This window comes from Hylobates moloch, unplaced genomic scaffold (genome assembly GCF_009828535.3).
Source record: "Hylobates moloch isolate HMO894 unplaced genomic scaffold, HMol_V3 SCAFFOLD_13, whole genome shotgun sequence".
NCBI lineage: Eukaryota > Metazoa > Chordata > Mammalia > Primates > Hylobatidae > Hylobates > Hylobates moloch.
Window position 1 is genome coordinate 57,481,291 of NW_026652288.1, and position 16,489 is coordinate 57,497,779.

General features: G+C 37.7%; 1 pseudogene; it reads right to left on the reverse strand.

Annotated features, from left to right (window-relative positions):
• Positions 1-6,717: 6,717 nt before the first annotated feature.
• The window catches only part of LOC116480076 (alpha-ketoglutarate dehydrogenase component 4-like), a 26,914-nt pseudogene continuing 17,142 nt past the window's right edge, over positions 6,718-16,489 (reverse strand).

The following is a 16,489-nucleotide window of genomic DNA, read 5'->3' on the forward strand; positions in this document are numbered from 1 at the left end:
GCGTATGGGACATAAAGAGGAAAAAATGGAGCCTGCTTTCAGAGGAACTAATAATCAGAGGGTAATGAAGGTTATCATTGAGGAGGGGACAAATGGAGATTTATAGAGAGGAAGTCATATCTAGCCAGGAAGAAAAACAGGGAGGGGTCTTGACCACTTCAATTTCAGGGTCTGTGGGCAGAGGAAGAAGATGGGAGAGGCAAGACAGCCAGGGGTGAAGATTCTTGAGATTGAGTGACTCAGGGCTCTCCTGCAGGAGTCTAAGAGGGTAGAAGGAGCTCAACCAGAGTAACTCCATCTCTGTAGTTTCTTTAAACAGACAGAGGGCCAGAGTTTACAATTTCTGAGCTGTTTTCAATTTCTGTGTGCTGTGAATTAGAACCAGAATATTCTAGAGGCCCACAGAAGGGCCACAGAAAACAGCTAAGTAGAGAGCCAGTGTGGCCCTGCCACTGGCACAGTTGTGAAAGGGCCATGCTGACCCCACACCAGAGGCTGGCAGTGGACAGTGGGAGGAACTGGAAGCATTCAAGGGGGAACCAAGCAGCAGGAAAGAGGACTGGGCCAGAGTAAGAAGCACAGACTTCAGCAGCAGATGCAACAAAAATTCCCAGAGACAAGGACAGTGATGGCCCGTTGTCACCAGTTCAGGAGGCAGCCCAGGGAGAAGTGAAGATACACGGTTCTGTCCAAGGATGCCATCCAGTTTTGCCATCATGAGGTGTCACCAAAATGCCATCTGGGGGAAAGCAGAGGGAGAAAGATGGATATATGAGAGATTTACATTTTCACTCCAAGAGACTTCACATTACCTAAAGTAACCATTTAAATTGTTCCATTAACTAGATTGGACTAATCTTTAGTTGTGTTTTTTTTCTGCTACCCTCCTAAGTAGAACCCATGAGTAAAAGTCAGAGCTGTATTAGAGAAAAAAACTGCATTTTCTTTGCAAAACCAGAATGCAGTATGAGTAAATATGACTCCATTTTATAAATCCACAGTTTGGTACAGTATAGGCACGGCTGCTATTATTATAGGACTTGATAACTGATTGGATTTGGGAGGCAGAGAGCAGGCAGAATCACAGAATATGCCAAGATTTTGACCGGAATAATATGGGAGAATGAGGGTACATCTATTAAAAATATAGACATCAGCAAGATGAGATTGTTTGGAGTAAAGATATGGTGCTATAAAAACAAGAGGGTTGAGTTCTGGAACATGGAATAGTTGAGAGTAATGAGTACATAAATATAAAGTGCTGCATATTTATAATGTTAAGTAGTAGGGGGTCCTGAGGATCAGGAAACAGATTATTTATAGAAACTGGATCCTTGTGGTTGAAGGAAGATGATGAAAGTCTTGAGAGTGAGTCACAGGTTTTATTCTTTCGTTGTAATTGTTGGCTCCAAAAAGTGGCCTATACATGAACTGACATTGGAATTTTTATAAGTGACCTAAATGCAACAAATCATATATAGCCATAGTTTGTTATTGACACACAGTCAATGCTCAAATAAAATTAAGATTATCAATATTTTTAATTGTAGAAACAAATTGGTCTTTTCATCCTCTTTTGATTGTTCTGCTTCAATGAGGACCATTTTGGGGGAGGGAACAGGAGAATTGGGGTGGATAGTATGGTGTGTTCTCATTCTTTCTATTCTGTTTCTCTCCTCTCCCAGCATCACTATTTCTTAGCACTCCTGGTGGAAGAAAATAGTTTTCTGGAAGTTCTGTATTCCACTGTAAGAGTTTCAAAAAGTTTAACATTTATAAAGGTCAGGATCGTTGGAACTAAATTCCTCTGCTGGTACTTATGTTTATATTTTGGTTAGTTTGGTTTGATAGGCATTTGCTCAAGTGGGCCTTGATAAGGGAACTACAAAGTGTAAATGAGAAAACTTGTAACAGAATGTGGGAGGAAGTAAACAAATTGTATCTACATTTTTAGCTGGATTGGTTTATCTGGAAGTAGAGTCTCTCACTCTCACTCTCTCTCTCTCTCTCTCTCTGTGTGTGTGTGTGTGAGAGAGAGAGAGACTCAGGAGAGATCCTTGTCACTGAGCTTCCCTGGCAAGAGTGTTCTACTCTTTTTTTTTGCATAAAACATATTACTAATAAACTCATTTTCTACTCTATGGCTTTGAGGGTGTGTGGAAAGTGTGAGTGATTTTTCCATTCGTGCTCAGCAGTGAGAGAAAGGGAAAGGAGAATATTGAAAGTTGGATAGGGACCCAGAAGAACCTCAAGTGTAACAAAAGATCTAGTGATTGACAGTAGAATTAAGTCAATGAAGGGATCAAATGAGAGGGGCTGAATTAGGGTTGGAAGGATTAATGTAATTTAGAAAACAGATGGAGAAGTTAGGATGAACAAAATGTAGGTTTAAAACATGTGAATATTTTATTTGAAATTACTTGCTGTAGTAATGTATGATATTCAGTATACAGGCATACTTTGGAGATACGGCTGGTTGAGTTCCAGACCAATGCAATGAAGTGAAAATGGCAAGAAAGTGAGAATTTTCTGGTTCCCCAGTGCATATTAAAGTTTTGTTTATACTATACTGTAGTCTAGTAAGTGTTCATAGTATTATGCTTTAAAAATAATGTGCATACTTTAAAAAAATACTGCATTGCTAAAAATTGCTAATGATCACCTGAACTTTCAACAAGTTACAATCTTTTTCCTGGTGGAGGGTCTCGCCTTGATGTGGATGGCTGTTGACTAATCAGGTGAAGGTTGAGGTGGCTGTGAGAATTTCTTAAAAAAAGACAACAGCCCCAACAATCAGAAGTTTGCCTTATCAATTGGCTCTTCCTTCCATGAAAGATTTATCTGCAGCATGTGGTATTTGATAGCATTTTATCCACCATAGAGCTTCTTTCAATATTGGAGTCAAGCCCTTCAAACTCTGCTGCTGCTTTATCAACTAAGTTTATGTAATATTCTGTGTTGTTATTTTAACAATGTTCACAGCATCATCATCGGGAGTAGATTCCATCTCAACAAACCGCTTTCTTTGCCCATTCATAAGAAACAACTACTCATCCATTAAAGTTTTATCATGTGATTGCAACAATTCAGTCACATCTTCAGGCTCCATGTCTAATTCTAGTTCTCTTGTTATTTTCATCACATCTGCAGTTACCTCCTCCACTGTGGTCTTAAAACCCTCCAAGTCCTTCATGGGGGTTAGGATCACTTCTTCCACACTACTGTTGATCTTTTGACCTTCTTCCTTGAAATACAAATGTTCTTAATGCCACCTAGAATGATGAATCCTTTCCCAAAGGTTTTCAATTTATTTTTCTCATGGTAATCAGAAGAATCATTATCTATGGAAGCTATAGACTAACAAAATATATTTCTTAAGTAATAAGATTTGAAAGATGAAATTACTCCTTGATTTATGGGCTGCAGAATGGATGGTGTGTTAGTGGGTATGAAAACAACACTAATCTCTATCAGAGCTCTTGGATGACTAGGTGCATTGTCAGTGAGCAGTAATATTTTGAAAATATTTTTTTTCCTGAGCAGTAGGTCTCAACAGTGGGCTTAAAATATTCAGTAAACCATGCTGTAAACAGATGTGTCATCAAGGCATTGTTGTTCCATTCATAGAGCACAGGCAAAGTAGATTTAGCATCATTCTTAAGGGCCCTACGATTTTCAGAATGTTCAATAAACCTTGGCTTCATCTTATAGTCACCAGCTGCCTTAGCCCCTAAAAAGAGAGTCAGCCTGTTCTTTGAAGCTTTGAAGCCAGGCATTGACTTCTCCTCTGTAGCTATGAAAGTCCTAGATGCTATCTTCCACCAATTTAAAACTGTTTCATCTACATGGAAAATCTGTTGTTTAGTGCAGCCACCTTCATCTATTACCTTAGCTAGATCTTCTGGATACCTTGCTGCAGCTTCTCCATCAGCACTTTCTGCTTCACCTTGCACTTTTATGTTATGGAGATGGCTCCTTTCCTTAAACCTCATAAACCCATCTCTGCTAGCTTCAAACTTTTCTTCTGCAGCTTCCTAACCTCTCTCAGCCTTCATAAAATTGATGAGGATTAGAAGCTTGCTCTGGTTTAGGCTTTGGCTTAAGGAAATATTGTGGCTGGTTTAATCTTTTATCCAGAACCACTAAAACTGTCTCCATATTAGCAATAAGGCTGGTTCCTTTTCCCATCGTTCATGTGTTCACTGGAGTAGTACTTTTAATGACCTTCAAGAACTTTTCCTTTGCAGTCACAGCTTGGCAACTGTTTGTTATAAGAGGCCCAGTTTTCAGCCTGTGTCAGTTTTTGACATGCTTTCCTCACTAAGCTTAATCATTTCTAGCTTTTGTTTTAAAGTAAGAGATGTGCAACTCTTCTTTCCATTTGAACACTTAGAGGCCATTGAAGGGTTAATAATTGGCCTAATTCCAATATTGTTGTGTCTCAGGGAATGGAAAGCCCCAAGGAGAGGGAGAGCATGGGGAATTGCCAGTTGGTGGAGCAGTTAGAACACATACAACATATATTACTTGATCATCACCTTATATGAGCAGGGATTGTAGCACCCAAAAAACAATCATAATAATAACATAAAAGATTACTGAACACAGATCACCATAACAGATATAATAGTGATGAAAAGGTTTGGAATATTGCAAGGATTACCAAAATGTGACTGACACAGAGACACAAAGTGAACACTTGCTGTTGGAAAAAATAGCACCAACAGACTTGCTTGATACAAGGTTGCCACAAACCTTCAATTTGTGAAAAACACAGTATCTATGAAGCGTAATGAAGCGAACTGCAATAAAATGAGGTATGCCTGTATTTACAATTAAAATTATGCCCCCAAAGACCTTTTACTAGGAGATTATAAGTTAGTATAATGTTTATTAAGTTACTATGATAAAAACATAATAATTCAGGATGGCAAGCCTATTTCTTCATTATAAGAGGCCTTTTCTACCTTTTATTGGCCATGCTGAAGGGAAAGACCTTAATACAGAATATTTAATAAACCATAAATTGTTTCACTAGACTGAATTTGTATCAGATAAAAGTCTGCTCTTAAAATGCAGTGAAGTATTTTATCTTACTAGTGAACATTTCATGTTCCAGGCCAAAACTTACCCCCAAGTCTTAAATGGAAAGTAATGCTAATACTTTCAGATCACTTTCCAACATCTTTGTTTGTGGTTCACTTTTTGCCCTTGGGTTGAATAATTTTTTTCTCTCTTTCTTTTCTTCCTTTCTTTTCTTTTCTCCTCTCTGTCTCTGTCTCTCCTTCTCTCTCTAAGAAACCTACAGCATAACCAGGCAATTGAGAGTTATTAGTTATTTTTCCATCCTGTTAGATGATGAACATACACAGGCTCACAAAATAGCAAATTTTTGTTGAACAACATACTTCCTACACTCTCCTCAACCCCCTTCAATTCAACTTCCACCCCCGTCATTCCTGAAATGGCTTATGCTAAGGTCACCAATCATCCTTAAGGCCCCAAACTTAAAGGATACTGTTCAGCTTTCATTTACTCGATTTCTCAGCAGATTTCACAACAATCTATCTATCCTTAAAACAATCTTTTCCCTTGTCTTCTGGAACAAAGCCGTTCTCCTAGGCTTTCTCCTCTTCTCCCCTTTGAGTCCTTTTGTAGGCTCACTTGACTCTACCTGATCTCTAAGTATTGGAGCTGTGAAGGCTTGCTTCTGGACTCTTTTCTCCTTCCCTCTTCTCTGTCTCACAGCTGCAATTGTCTTCAATATGTCAATGGCTCTCAAATGTATTCACCTGAATGATTCTCTTCAGTCTCAGACCTGTATATCTGGTGCACTTGATATTTCCTCCTGGAGGTCTCACAAGTACCCTAAATACAACATGGCCAGAACCTAACTTATGATTTCATCTGTAACCTCTTTTAGTGCTCCCTACCACAGTAAGTGATATCATATTGTTCACAGATAACTATATCACATCAATCTCCTGGTCAGAACCCTTGCATGCATCTTGTTCTTTTCTCACTTAACATCTTTGTGTATATTTATCTCTACCTAGAGTGCTTCCAGTCTCTGCATTTCACTTAGTAAGTTTCTACTCATCAGATTTCATCTCTACTGCCATGGTCTCACAGAAACCTCCATGTTGCCTACACTACAAATTTATAATTTACTCTCATAAATCCCTTTTTTTAAAATTTTTTTTACCTTTGTAGAATTTACCAGGTTTACCACTTTCTAATTCCAGAGTTATTTGCTTATCATTTGTCTATAAGCTGTCAGTGCAGAGACCACTTCTATTCTGCTGATTTTGGCATACCTAGTGCTGATAGTCATGCCTAGCACATATTTGGCACCCAATATTTACTTATTTGATCAGTGGACAGGCTATTTTCTATTTTGGTTTCTGATTCATTCAAAAGAAAAAAGTTAATTTTATTATACCACAAATTTTTATATACATACCAATTTGTCAAACATGAGCTTGTTAGGGAATGCACTAAAATAGCTTTACCCAATGAAGCGAAAAGACATTAAACCTAGATAGCATCCAACCTAACTTTCCTCTGAGATACAAGTACATTTTTTCAGAGTCTGTAGGGAACTGACTGGTGCTTTTATTACTGCTACTTTTCTGTGATCTATAAAATCATCGTATGATGGGGAAGGGCAGTGGGTGTAGTGTGAGTGATGAAGAACCTGGGTGGAGTGGGCAGTGTTCAGCTCCCAGCTCCTCCACCCATCACTGTAAGGTAGTAATAGTAGTAGTAATGGTCCTCAGGTGCTGACTGTGAGGGACACGTGTGCAGAGCTTTCAGTGGTGGGCTTCGAATAGGAAATGTGCTGGTGCCACTAGGGGAAAAGAACAGGTGGTTATGTAAAAAGCACTTTACAATTTTCCCTTCATCCAATCTGAAATGAAACAGTGTCCAAACTCTAGTCTGTGGATCATATTGCTGGAAAAGTCAAGGACTCGGAGGCACAATCTGCAGGTGTTTCCTTTCAGATTTTTGCCTTCAGGAAGAAATGAAAGGTAAATAAAAATTATGGTTATTCCACTGGCACCAGAGTAATATGTATGCATTTTTAGGTAGCTGCATTTTAGTTAAAGCTATACAGGATGAGAGTAGAAATGAAAATATTATATAAGAGAACTATCTTTTCTGCATTTCCTGCTTATTTTAATAGCTATCTCCAATGTGGGTTTAATATTCAGAATTTTAATTCTTGTAATAAAACCTCAGTGAAGAGAGAATGGACTCCAGTATTTCAAAAACCTCTGGTGTAGCTGGTCTTGAAGTTTTGTCTGTCTTCGTTTTCAAGGTAAGGGATCTGTTTTTGTTCTGTTTATTTTATTTTAGTCGTGCCATGAGGAAATGAGGTATATAAGTTAATTATTTTAATCCCAATAAAATGATAACAAATTGTAACTACATGATACCCTCCCCAACTGGCCAATTTATTTAAACACTATATAAGCTAGATTTTTTCCCCCTTTGGCAAGTTGTAAACAAAAGGCGTAAATTGTTCCTCACGGAAATGGATTATTCTAAAATCATGCTATCCTAGAGAAAATCTGAAATTGAATAAGATACAAAATCTCATTCGGTTCTATCCCATAAGTCTTGTCTACATTTATATAATTTCCAAAGAGTTAAAACAGTTGTTGAAAGCCATAAGAAATGATGCAAAGTTACTACAGCATTACCATTTTTATCCCTCAGGGACAATTTCTTTCATGAATCTCATATTTGGTGTAACATCTCATAAGATTTTGGGAGAACCTCCTATCAAATAATTGTTATCTCTAGGAGACATAGGTTTTCAAATTGGCGTCATGTATGTATCACAAAGGACGTAATCATTTAATTTTCCAGGTGTAACATTATTAAATAAAACAAGCAACCACAGAAACAAACAAAAGTCACTTTCCCCATATATTTTTGTACTGGGTTGAATCGTGTCAAAATTCATATCCACCAGAATCTCAGAATGTGACCTCATTTGGAAAAAAGGTCTTTGAAGATGTAGGTTAGGTTAAAATGAGGTCATATTGGATTAGGGCAGGCCCTAAACCTAATGACAGGTGTGTTGATAAGAGAAGAAAGAGGAATAGGCAGACACAGAGACACAGACATAAGGGAAGAAGGTCCTGTGAAGGAGGAGGCAGAGACTGTGTGGTTCAGCTACAAACCAAGGAACACCAGGACTGCCAGGAAGCCCCAGATGCTAGGAGAAGGCAAGGAAAGAATCTTCCCTAGAACCGTCAGTGGGATGCTGGCCTTGCCAACATCTTGATTTCAGACATCTAGGCCCCGGGAGCTGGGATGCGATAAATGTTGTTTTAAGCTATCTTCTTTGTGGTAATTTACTATGGCAGTTCTAGGAAACTAATACAATTTCTCAAGCTCTTTCCACATCTTCTCCATTTCACAGTTGAATTTTGTTAAAGGAATTGTGGAATTGCCTCCATTTGATGTTTCTTCTTTATCACATGACATTCACTCCTCAGCCACTGCGATCTGGGTTCTACCTTCATCATGCCACATTAATTCTTTGGCCAAGTTTACCAATAACCCCTCATAGCCGACTCTAGTGGATACCCCTTGGCCTTTGTATTATTTTAGTCTCCATGACATTGGGCAGCCTTTACCACTTCCTCCCTGACCTCTGTGACTCTGCAGCCATAAAATTTTATTTCTGCCCTCATGTCCACTCCATCTTAGGGATTGTTCAAGCTCCTTTTCTTGTATTGCACCTTCAGTATTGGGATTTGTCAGGATTCTTCCATGATGCCTCTTCTCCCTCTGAGTACTCTGTCTGGATGGTTTCATTCACACACATTTATTTGCTAATGTTTTCTAAATCTGTCCTAAGACCAGCTCTTCCTCTGGAGCTTCAGAGTTCTCATCAACTCCATAAGTTAAGTTTGGGGGCGGGTGGGGGGACTTCACAAGTTAAATGCCTCACGGTCCCTCAAAATCAACGTGTTCAGAACTGGAATCAATATTTTCTCTCTCAGGCCTGGTCCTCTTTTCTTGTCTGTGTCCCAGACTGCAGCACCAGCTTCTTCCCAATTAGTAAGATCAGAAACTTGGGTGACATCTTTGCTTCTCTCTTCTGCTCATAACCTGAAATCTGTCTCTGTTTTCATCCTTGCTCACAAATCTATACGCCTGTCTGCTGCTCTCTGTCCCCTCACTTTCTGCAAGAGTGTACTGTCTAGTAGCCTCCTCCCTCATGTTTTCTTCACACACCCAGGAGTGTTCTTTGAGAAATGTACATTTGCTTGTGTGACCCCTGAGCTTAAAATCTGCAATATCTTCCCTAACTTTGTAGGATAAAGTCCAGAGTGTTTGAAAAGGCTTAGTATGACATGCCCCTTTTTGTCAAGCCAAATGGAAAGCCTTTCCCTTGTCTTTCAAGCAGGCCATGTAGTCTCTGAACTTGGATGAGATGTCACTGTTGGGAAGCTTCAATAACCCCAACCCTCCTTCATCCCCTTCCATGGCACTCATCCCACTGTCTTTAGCTCTCTGCTTTCCTATTGGTCCCCTGAAGGGTGAGAAGCTTGTCCATCTTGCTTAACCATGAATCTCTGGTGCTGGGTAGGGTGCCTGGAGTAGAGAGGCTCAGTGAATTACTGAATCCCCATAAATGAGAAAACCAAGGCTCATAATATTTAAGCCATTTGGCTAAGCAAATGCAGCCCAGGGTCAGATTTTTCTAGTGCTTTTTTCATTCTTATGTATTTCCTTTTTTTTTTTTTTTGAAAAAAACTTGCCTTATGTAAAATTAAAGCATAATTGTTGGAAAACATCACTTCTACATGATCATACCCACAATTTAGACCAAATGATGAAACTAAGAGCGGCTTAGTTATAAATGATACAATTAATTACCAATTTGAAATGAGCTCTTTCTTCTGCGTTACTTCCTTGGCTTTTCCATGGGTGAACGCAACCACTTTTTACAGCTTTTAACTTTCTCCTACAGCTTATACTCAGCTGCTGGTTAGCCCTCAGGTGTCAAATGCCGCATTCTTCTCTTTGCTCACTCTGAGCACGAGTGGTGCCCTCAAGATGCCTCCTGCTCATTTTTAGCTTAATCCGCCCATTTGTAAGCTCTCTCTCCTCTGAACTCTCACTCACCTTGCCAGCCTCTGAGCTGCCTTTGAAGAGGAATGCATGTCATGGTTCTGAATCTGCTCCAGCTGTTCCTAATTCTTTTCTTCCCAGCCCACCCCTGTCTCAGAGCTGTGCTTGCCTCTCAAAAGAGAGGCTATGTTGGGGAGAAGGGGGGTGCGTGAGCCCCACTCTCTCAAGAAAACTTTCTTTCCCTTCCAGGCCTCAGAAAACTGCTGACCTAGTAGCTGATGCAAATTAGTTGTCTTTGTTTAGTGTTTTTTTGTCATTGTTTCATCAAAAATAAAAATTATTCATATTCACTAAAGAAAAATTTGACAGTAGAGAAAATTAGGAAAAACTCCATAGCACATAGAGTTTCATTAACCAATCACCACTGCCATTAAGATTTTGATATATTTCCTTTTAGTCCTTTTACTTATGTGAAACTTTAATTTGAACACTTATCCTATTACACATATAATTTACATCTTTTATTTTCACTTAACAATGTTATAGTCTATTTTGCATAATACATCATTGACTGGGCAGGTATACCAGAAAATAATTAATCTTCTTCGGTTATACTTCTGTTTCCATTGTAACTACGAAAAATAAAAGAATGAATCTGACTCACATATAGGAAAACCAACCAACCAACCAACCAATAAGCCTGAGAAAAACTGTGCCTAGTATCTTGTCTCTATTTGGAATGGTTCCCTTAAGATTTATATCCAGAAGTGAAATTACCAAGTACAAGGGGATAACTGCTTCCTCAAATTGCTTTCCAAACATATACAAATTTATACTGCAACTGGCTGTGTATGAGAGTCTCTATTTCATCCATCCTTGACAGGCTGTGCTTATACATTTCTCTTTCTCCCTAATTTCACAGGTCAGTTATCAAATCATTTTCTTTGATTCCTAGAGAAGCTGAATATTTTCATAAATGGTAGTATATTAATTGTATTTTCTTCTGTGAATTTCTTTTAATGTCCTTTGATCATTCAGGTATTTGATACTTTTTACTTCTTTTATCTGGTTTATAGCTCTTTATTTAATAAAGAATTTGACTCTCATATTTGCTGCAAATATGTTCTGCTTTGGGCATTTGTTTTCAATGTTTTACCCATAGATTTTAATTTTTTTATGTAATTAAAACTTTTTTATTTGTAATTATGTTTTAGCCTAAAATTATTTACTTCTCATTACCTGTCTGCCCTTCCCTCATTACTCCCCTTAAACATTTAATAAGATGCACTTCCATGTTATCTTCTAAGATTTTATGCTTAATATTTTTCACATATAACTCTTTAACACATATGAGGCTTATGCTGGTATATGAAGTAAGGTGAGAATCTGTATTTTTTTCCCAAATTTTGTAATCAAATGAACCCAAACCATTCCTAGAACATTCTTTTCCTTATCCATTGATTTGTAATCTTTCATTAATCATATCTTCATTTCTCAAATATGTTGGGATTTATTGTTGGGCAATCTATTATGTTCCATTATCTATAGCCATTTTTGTACCAATAGTATTTAATACGCTTAAACTTTATAATATGTTTAAGACTTCTGATAAAAGTTTGTACTTATTTTTACAGAGTTTTCATAAAGCTCCCTTTAATTTTGAACTAGATTAAATCTGTATATTTATTGGGGATGAGAGAGTTGCCATACTTAAAAATTTTGCCTTTCCTTCCAGAGCACAAAAAGTCTTCTGAGTTATATGTCTGTTAATATTATCCCTGAATTTTTACTATTTATTTTTTGTGGATACTATTAATCTAGTTTCTTCTTCCATTATATGTTAAAACTTTATTTCAGTTCTATAAAAATACTATAAAATTTATGTATTTATTTTGAGTTGGCCCCTCGTTTAAAAAAAAAAATTCAGTTTTTTCTATTCTCTCATTCAACAACAATCAACACAAAAGACTCTGTGACCAAATGTGTGGGAGTTTCTCCCCACCACCAAGCAAAAAATCAGTTCTGCAGTGAACACCAGCTGGGTGTTCTCTCATTCAATTCTGACACTAACCACCTGGAGATAGCATCAGATTTCATTGGTGAAAGGCTCAATCCCACAAGATTGCCTTCCACTTCTAAAACCACTCACAGGCCCCAGGTTGTTTTACCTGTGTTTCTGACTGACATGCTGTAAACTGGGGTTCCCACAACCTTCTCCTTGGGTTTGATGAATTTACTAGAGCGAGGCTCACAGAACTCAGGGAAACATTTATGGTTACTGGTTGATTACAATAGGTATTACAAAAGATACAGATGAAAGGATGAATAGGGTGAGGTATGGAAGTATCCTGAGTGCAAGAGCTTCTGTCCCCATGGAGTTGGGGTGCACCACCCTCCAGGAACCTCCACATGTCCTACTGTCAAGAGTTCCTTGAACCCATTCTTTTCGGGTTTCTATGGAAGTTTTATTATAGAGATAGGAATGATTAAATCATTGGCCACTGGTGATCAATTCAGCCTTCAGATCCTCTTCCATCCTTGAAGGTTGGGGGTACGACTGAAAGTCCAGCCCCCATCCTGAAGCTACTTAGGATCTGCCAACCGCCAGGCAACTCATTAGCATACAAAAACACACATCACTTTAAGGATTCCAAATATTTCAGGAGTTGGAAGCCAGGAGACTGGACAAAGACTAGATGTATATTTCATAATATCACAGCCCCAATTCACAAAATGAATTTTAAAAGTTGTTTCTAATGATTCCTTTTTCTGATATATGATCTTACCGCCTAATAATAATTTTGTCTCTCTATACCAATATTTTTTATTTTTTTTGCATCTAATAGCATTTTTCAAACCTTTCATATTAAAAACAACAATAGTAGTCAGCATTACTTTGTGATTGTAATAAAATGACTCTAGTCTGTTTTCATGCTGCTGATAAAGACGTACCTGAGACCGGGCAATTTACAAAGGAAAGAGGTTTAATGGAGAACTCACAGTTCCACGTGGCTAGGGAAGCCTCACAATCATGGTGGAAGGCAAGGAGGCGCAGGTCACACCTTACGTGGATGGTGGCAGGCAAAGAAAGAGGTGGTGCAGGCAAACTCCCGTTTTTAAAATCATCAGATATTGTGAGACTTATTCACTATAAGAACAGCACAGGAAAGACCTGCCCCCTTAATTTAATCATCTCCATCTGGGTCCCTACCACAACACGTGGGAATTATGGGAGCTACAAGATGAGATTTGGGTGTGGACAGAGCCAAACCATATTAATGGCTTTAAATGTTTGCTGCTAATATTTTATTGAATACTGGCTTGAAAATAAAATTGCTTGTTATTTGAGACAATATTAATCTATTTTAATTTTTAAAAGAGTTTTGAATTATAGATTTGGAGATATTTATTAAAATATTTTTTCTAAATGCCAAATATTTTTCATAAATCTTTTAAAATGACCTTATTTAAGAAATTCAACCTACTCATATAAAGTAACATATCCTATACCCTGATTTTCAACCTCTTGAATGTTTAAAATAAATATTTCTTAGTCATGACAGATTATACTTTTAACATTATACTGAAAATTTTGTTAAGGATGTTTATTTCTCTATTAACAACTGCTATTGACTTATACTATTATTTGGTGTTTATTTTTGTTAGATTTAATTTCACAAAAATATTGGCTTGGTAAAATTAGGTGGGAATGATTTCATTCATCTATATGTCCACAAAATAATTTTTTATGTCTATACACATATTTATATATTATATATCTGTATACATATTCTTTTATATATCTTTATATACATATATATAGAAAGAGACAGAGAGAGAAAAGAAGATAAAAATATGCAAAATTCAGTGTTGGAAGTATCCATGGGGAAAGAGTTTCTGGTTAATGATTGTAATTTTCTTTCTTAAATGTTAGGTCTTCCAGTGAGCTAAGTCATGTTTACTATATCCTTTAGATTCATGGGATTCTTGTTATTCAAATATATTTTTCATCACTATTTTGTGTAGCAAATACCTAATGATATATTTATGCATTTTTTAAATTATTGTAGTTTAAGTTTTAGGGTACATGTGCACAATGTGCAGGTTTGTTACATATGTATCCATGTGCCATGTTGGTGTGCTGCACCCATTAACTTGTCATTTAGCATCAGGTGTATCTCCTAATGCCATCCCTCCCCCATTGCCCCACCCCACAACAGTCCCCAGAGTGTGATGTTCCCCTTCCCGTGTCCATGTGCTCTCATTGTTCAATTCCCACCTATGAGTGAGAATATGCAGTGTTTGGTTTTTTGTCCTTGCGATAGTTTACTGAGAATGATGATTTCCAGTTTAATCCATGTCCCTATAAAGGACATGAACTCATCCTTTTTTATGGCTGCATAGTATTCCATGGTGTATATGTGCCACATTTTCTTAATCCAGTCTATCATTGTTGGACATTTGGGTTGGTTCCAAGTCTTTGCTATTGTGAATAGTGCCGCAATAAACATACATGTGCATGTGTCTTTATACCAGCATGATTTATAGTCCTTTGGGTATATACCCAGTAATGGGATGGCTGGGTCAAATGGTATTTCTAATTCTAGATCCCTGAGGAATCGCAATGGTTGAACTAGTTTACAGTCTCACCAACAGTGTAAAAGTGGTATCTCACTGTGGTTTTGATTTGCATTTCTCTGATGGCCAGTGATGATGAGCATTTCTTCATGTGTTTTCTGGCTGCATAAATGTCTTCTTTTGAGAAGTGTCTGTTCATGTCCTTTGCCCACTTTTTGATGGGGTTGTTTGTTTTTTTCTTGTAAATTTGTTTGAGTTCATTGTAGATTCTGGATACTAGCCCTTTGTCAGGTGAGTAGGTTGCGAAAATTTTCTCCCATTTTGTAGGTTGCCTGTTCACTCTGATGGTAGTTTCTTTTGCTGTGCAGAAGCTCTTGAGTTTAATTAGATCCCATTCGTCATTTTGGCTTTTGTTGCCATTGCTTTTGGTGTTTTAGACATGAAGTCCTTGCCCATGCCTATGTCCTGAATGGTAATGCCTAGGTTTTCTTCTAGGGTTTTTATGGTTTTGGGTCTAACATGTAAGTCTTTAATCCATCTTGAGTTAATTTTTGTATAAGGTGCAAGGAAGGGATCCAGTTTCAGCTTTCTACATATGGCTAGCCAGTTTTCCCAGCACCATTTATTAAATAGGGAATCCTTTCCCCATTGCTTGTTTTTGTCAGGTTTGTCAAAGATCAGATAGTTGTAGATATGTGGTGTTATTTCTGAGGGCTCTGTTCTGTTCCATTGATCTATATCTCTGTTTTGGTACCAGTACTATGCTGTTTTGGTTACTGTAGCCTTGTAGTATAGTTTGAAGTCAGGTAGTGTGATGCCTCTGGCTTTGTTCTTTTGCCTTAGGATTGACTTGGCAATGCGGGCTCTTTTTTGGTTCCATATGAACTTTAAAGTAGTTTTTTCCAATTCTGTGAAGAAAGTCATTGGTAGCTTGATGGGGATGGCATTGAATCTATAAATTACCTTGGGCAGTATGGCCATTTTCACAATATTGATTCTTGCAATGCATGAGCATGGAATGTTCTTTCATTTGTTTGTATCCTCTTTTATTTCATTGAGCAGTGGTTTTTAGTTCTCCTTGAAGAGGTCCTTCACATCCCTTGTAAGTTGGATTCCTAGGTATTTGATTCTCTTTGAAGCAATTGTGAATGGGAGTTCACTCATGATTTGGCTCTCTGTTTGTCTGTTATTGGTGTATATGAAAGCTCGAGACTCCATCTCAAAAAAAAAAGAAAGAAAGCTTGTGATTTTTGTACATTGATTTTGTATCCTGAGACTTTGCTGAAGTTGCTTATCAGCTTAAGGAGATTTGGGGCTGAGACAATGGGGTTTTCTAGATATACAATCATGTCATCTGCAAACAGGGACAATTTGACTTCCTCTTTTCCAAATAGAATACCCTTTATTTCCTTCTCCTGCTTGATTGCCCTGGCCAGAACTTCCAACACTATGTTGAATAGGAGTGGTGTCTTGTGCCAGTTTTCAAAGGGAATGCTTCCAGTTTTTGCCCATTTAGTATGATATTGGCTGTGGGTTTCTCGTAGATAGCTCTTATTATTTTGAGATATGTCCCATCAATACCTAATTTATTGAGAGTTTTTAGCATGAAAGGTTGTTGAATTTTGTCAAAGGCCTTTTCTGCATCTATTGAGATAATCCTGTGGTTTTTGTCTTTGGTTCTGTTTATATGCTGGATTACATTTATTGATTTGCGTATGTTGAACCAGCCTTGCATCCCAGGGATGAAGCCCACTTGATCATGATGGATAAGCTTTTTGATGTGCTGCTGGATTCGGTTTTCCAGTATTTTATTGAG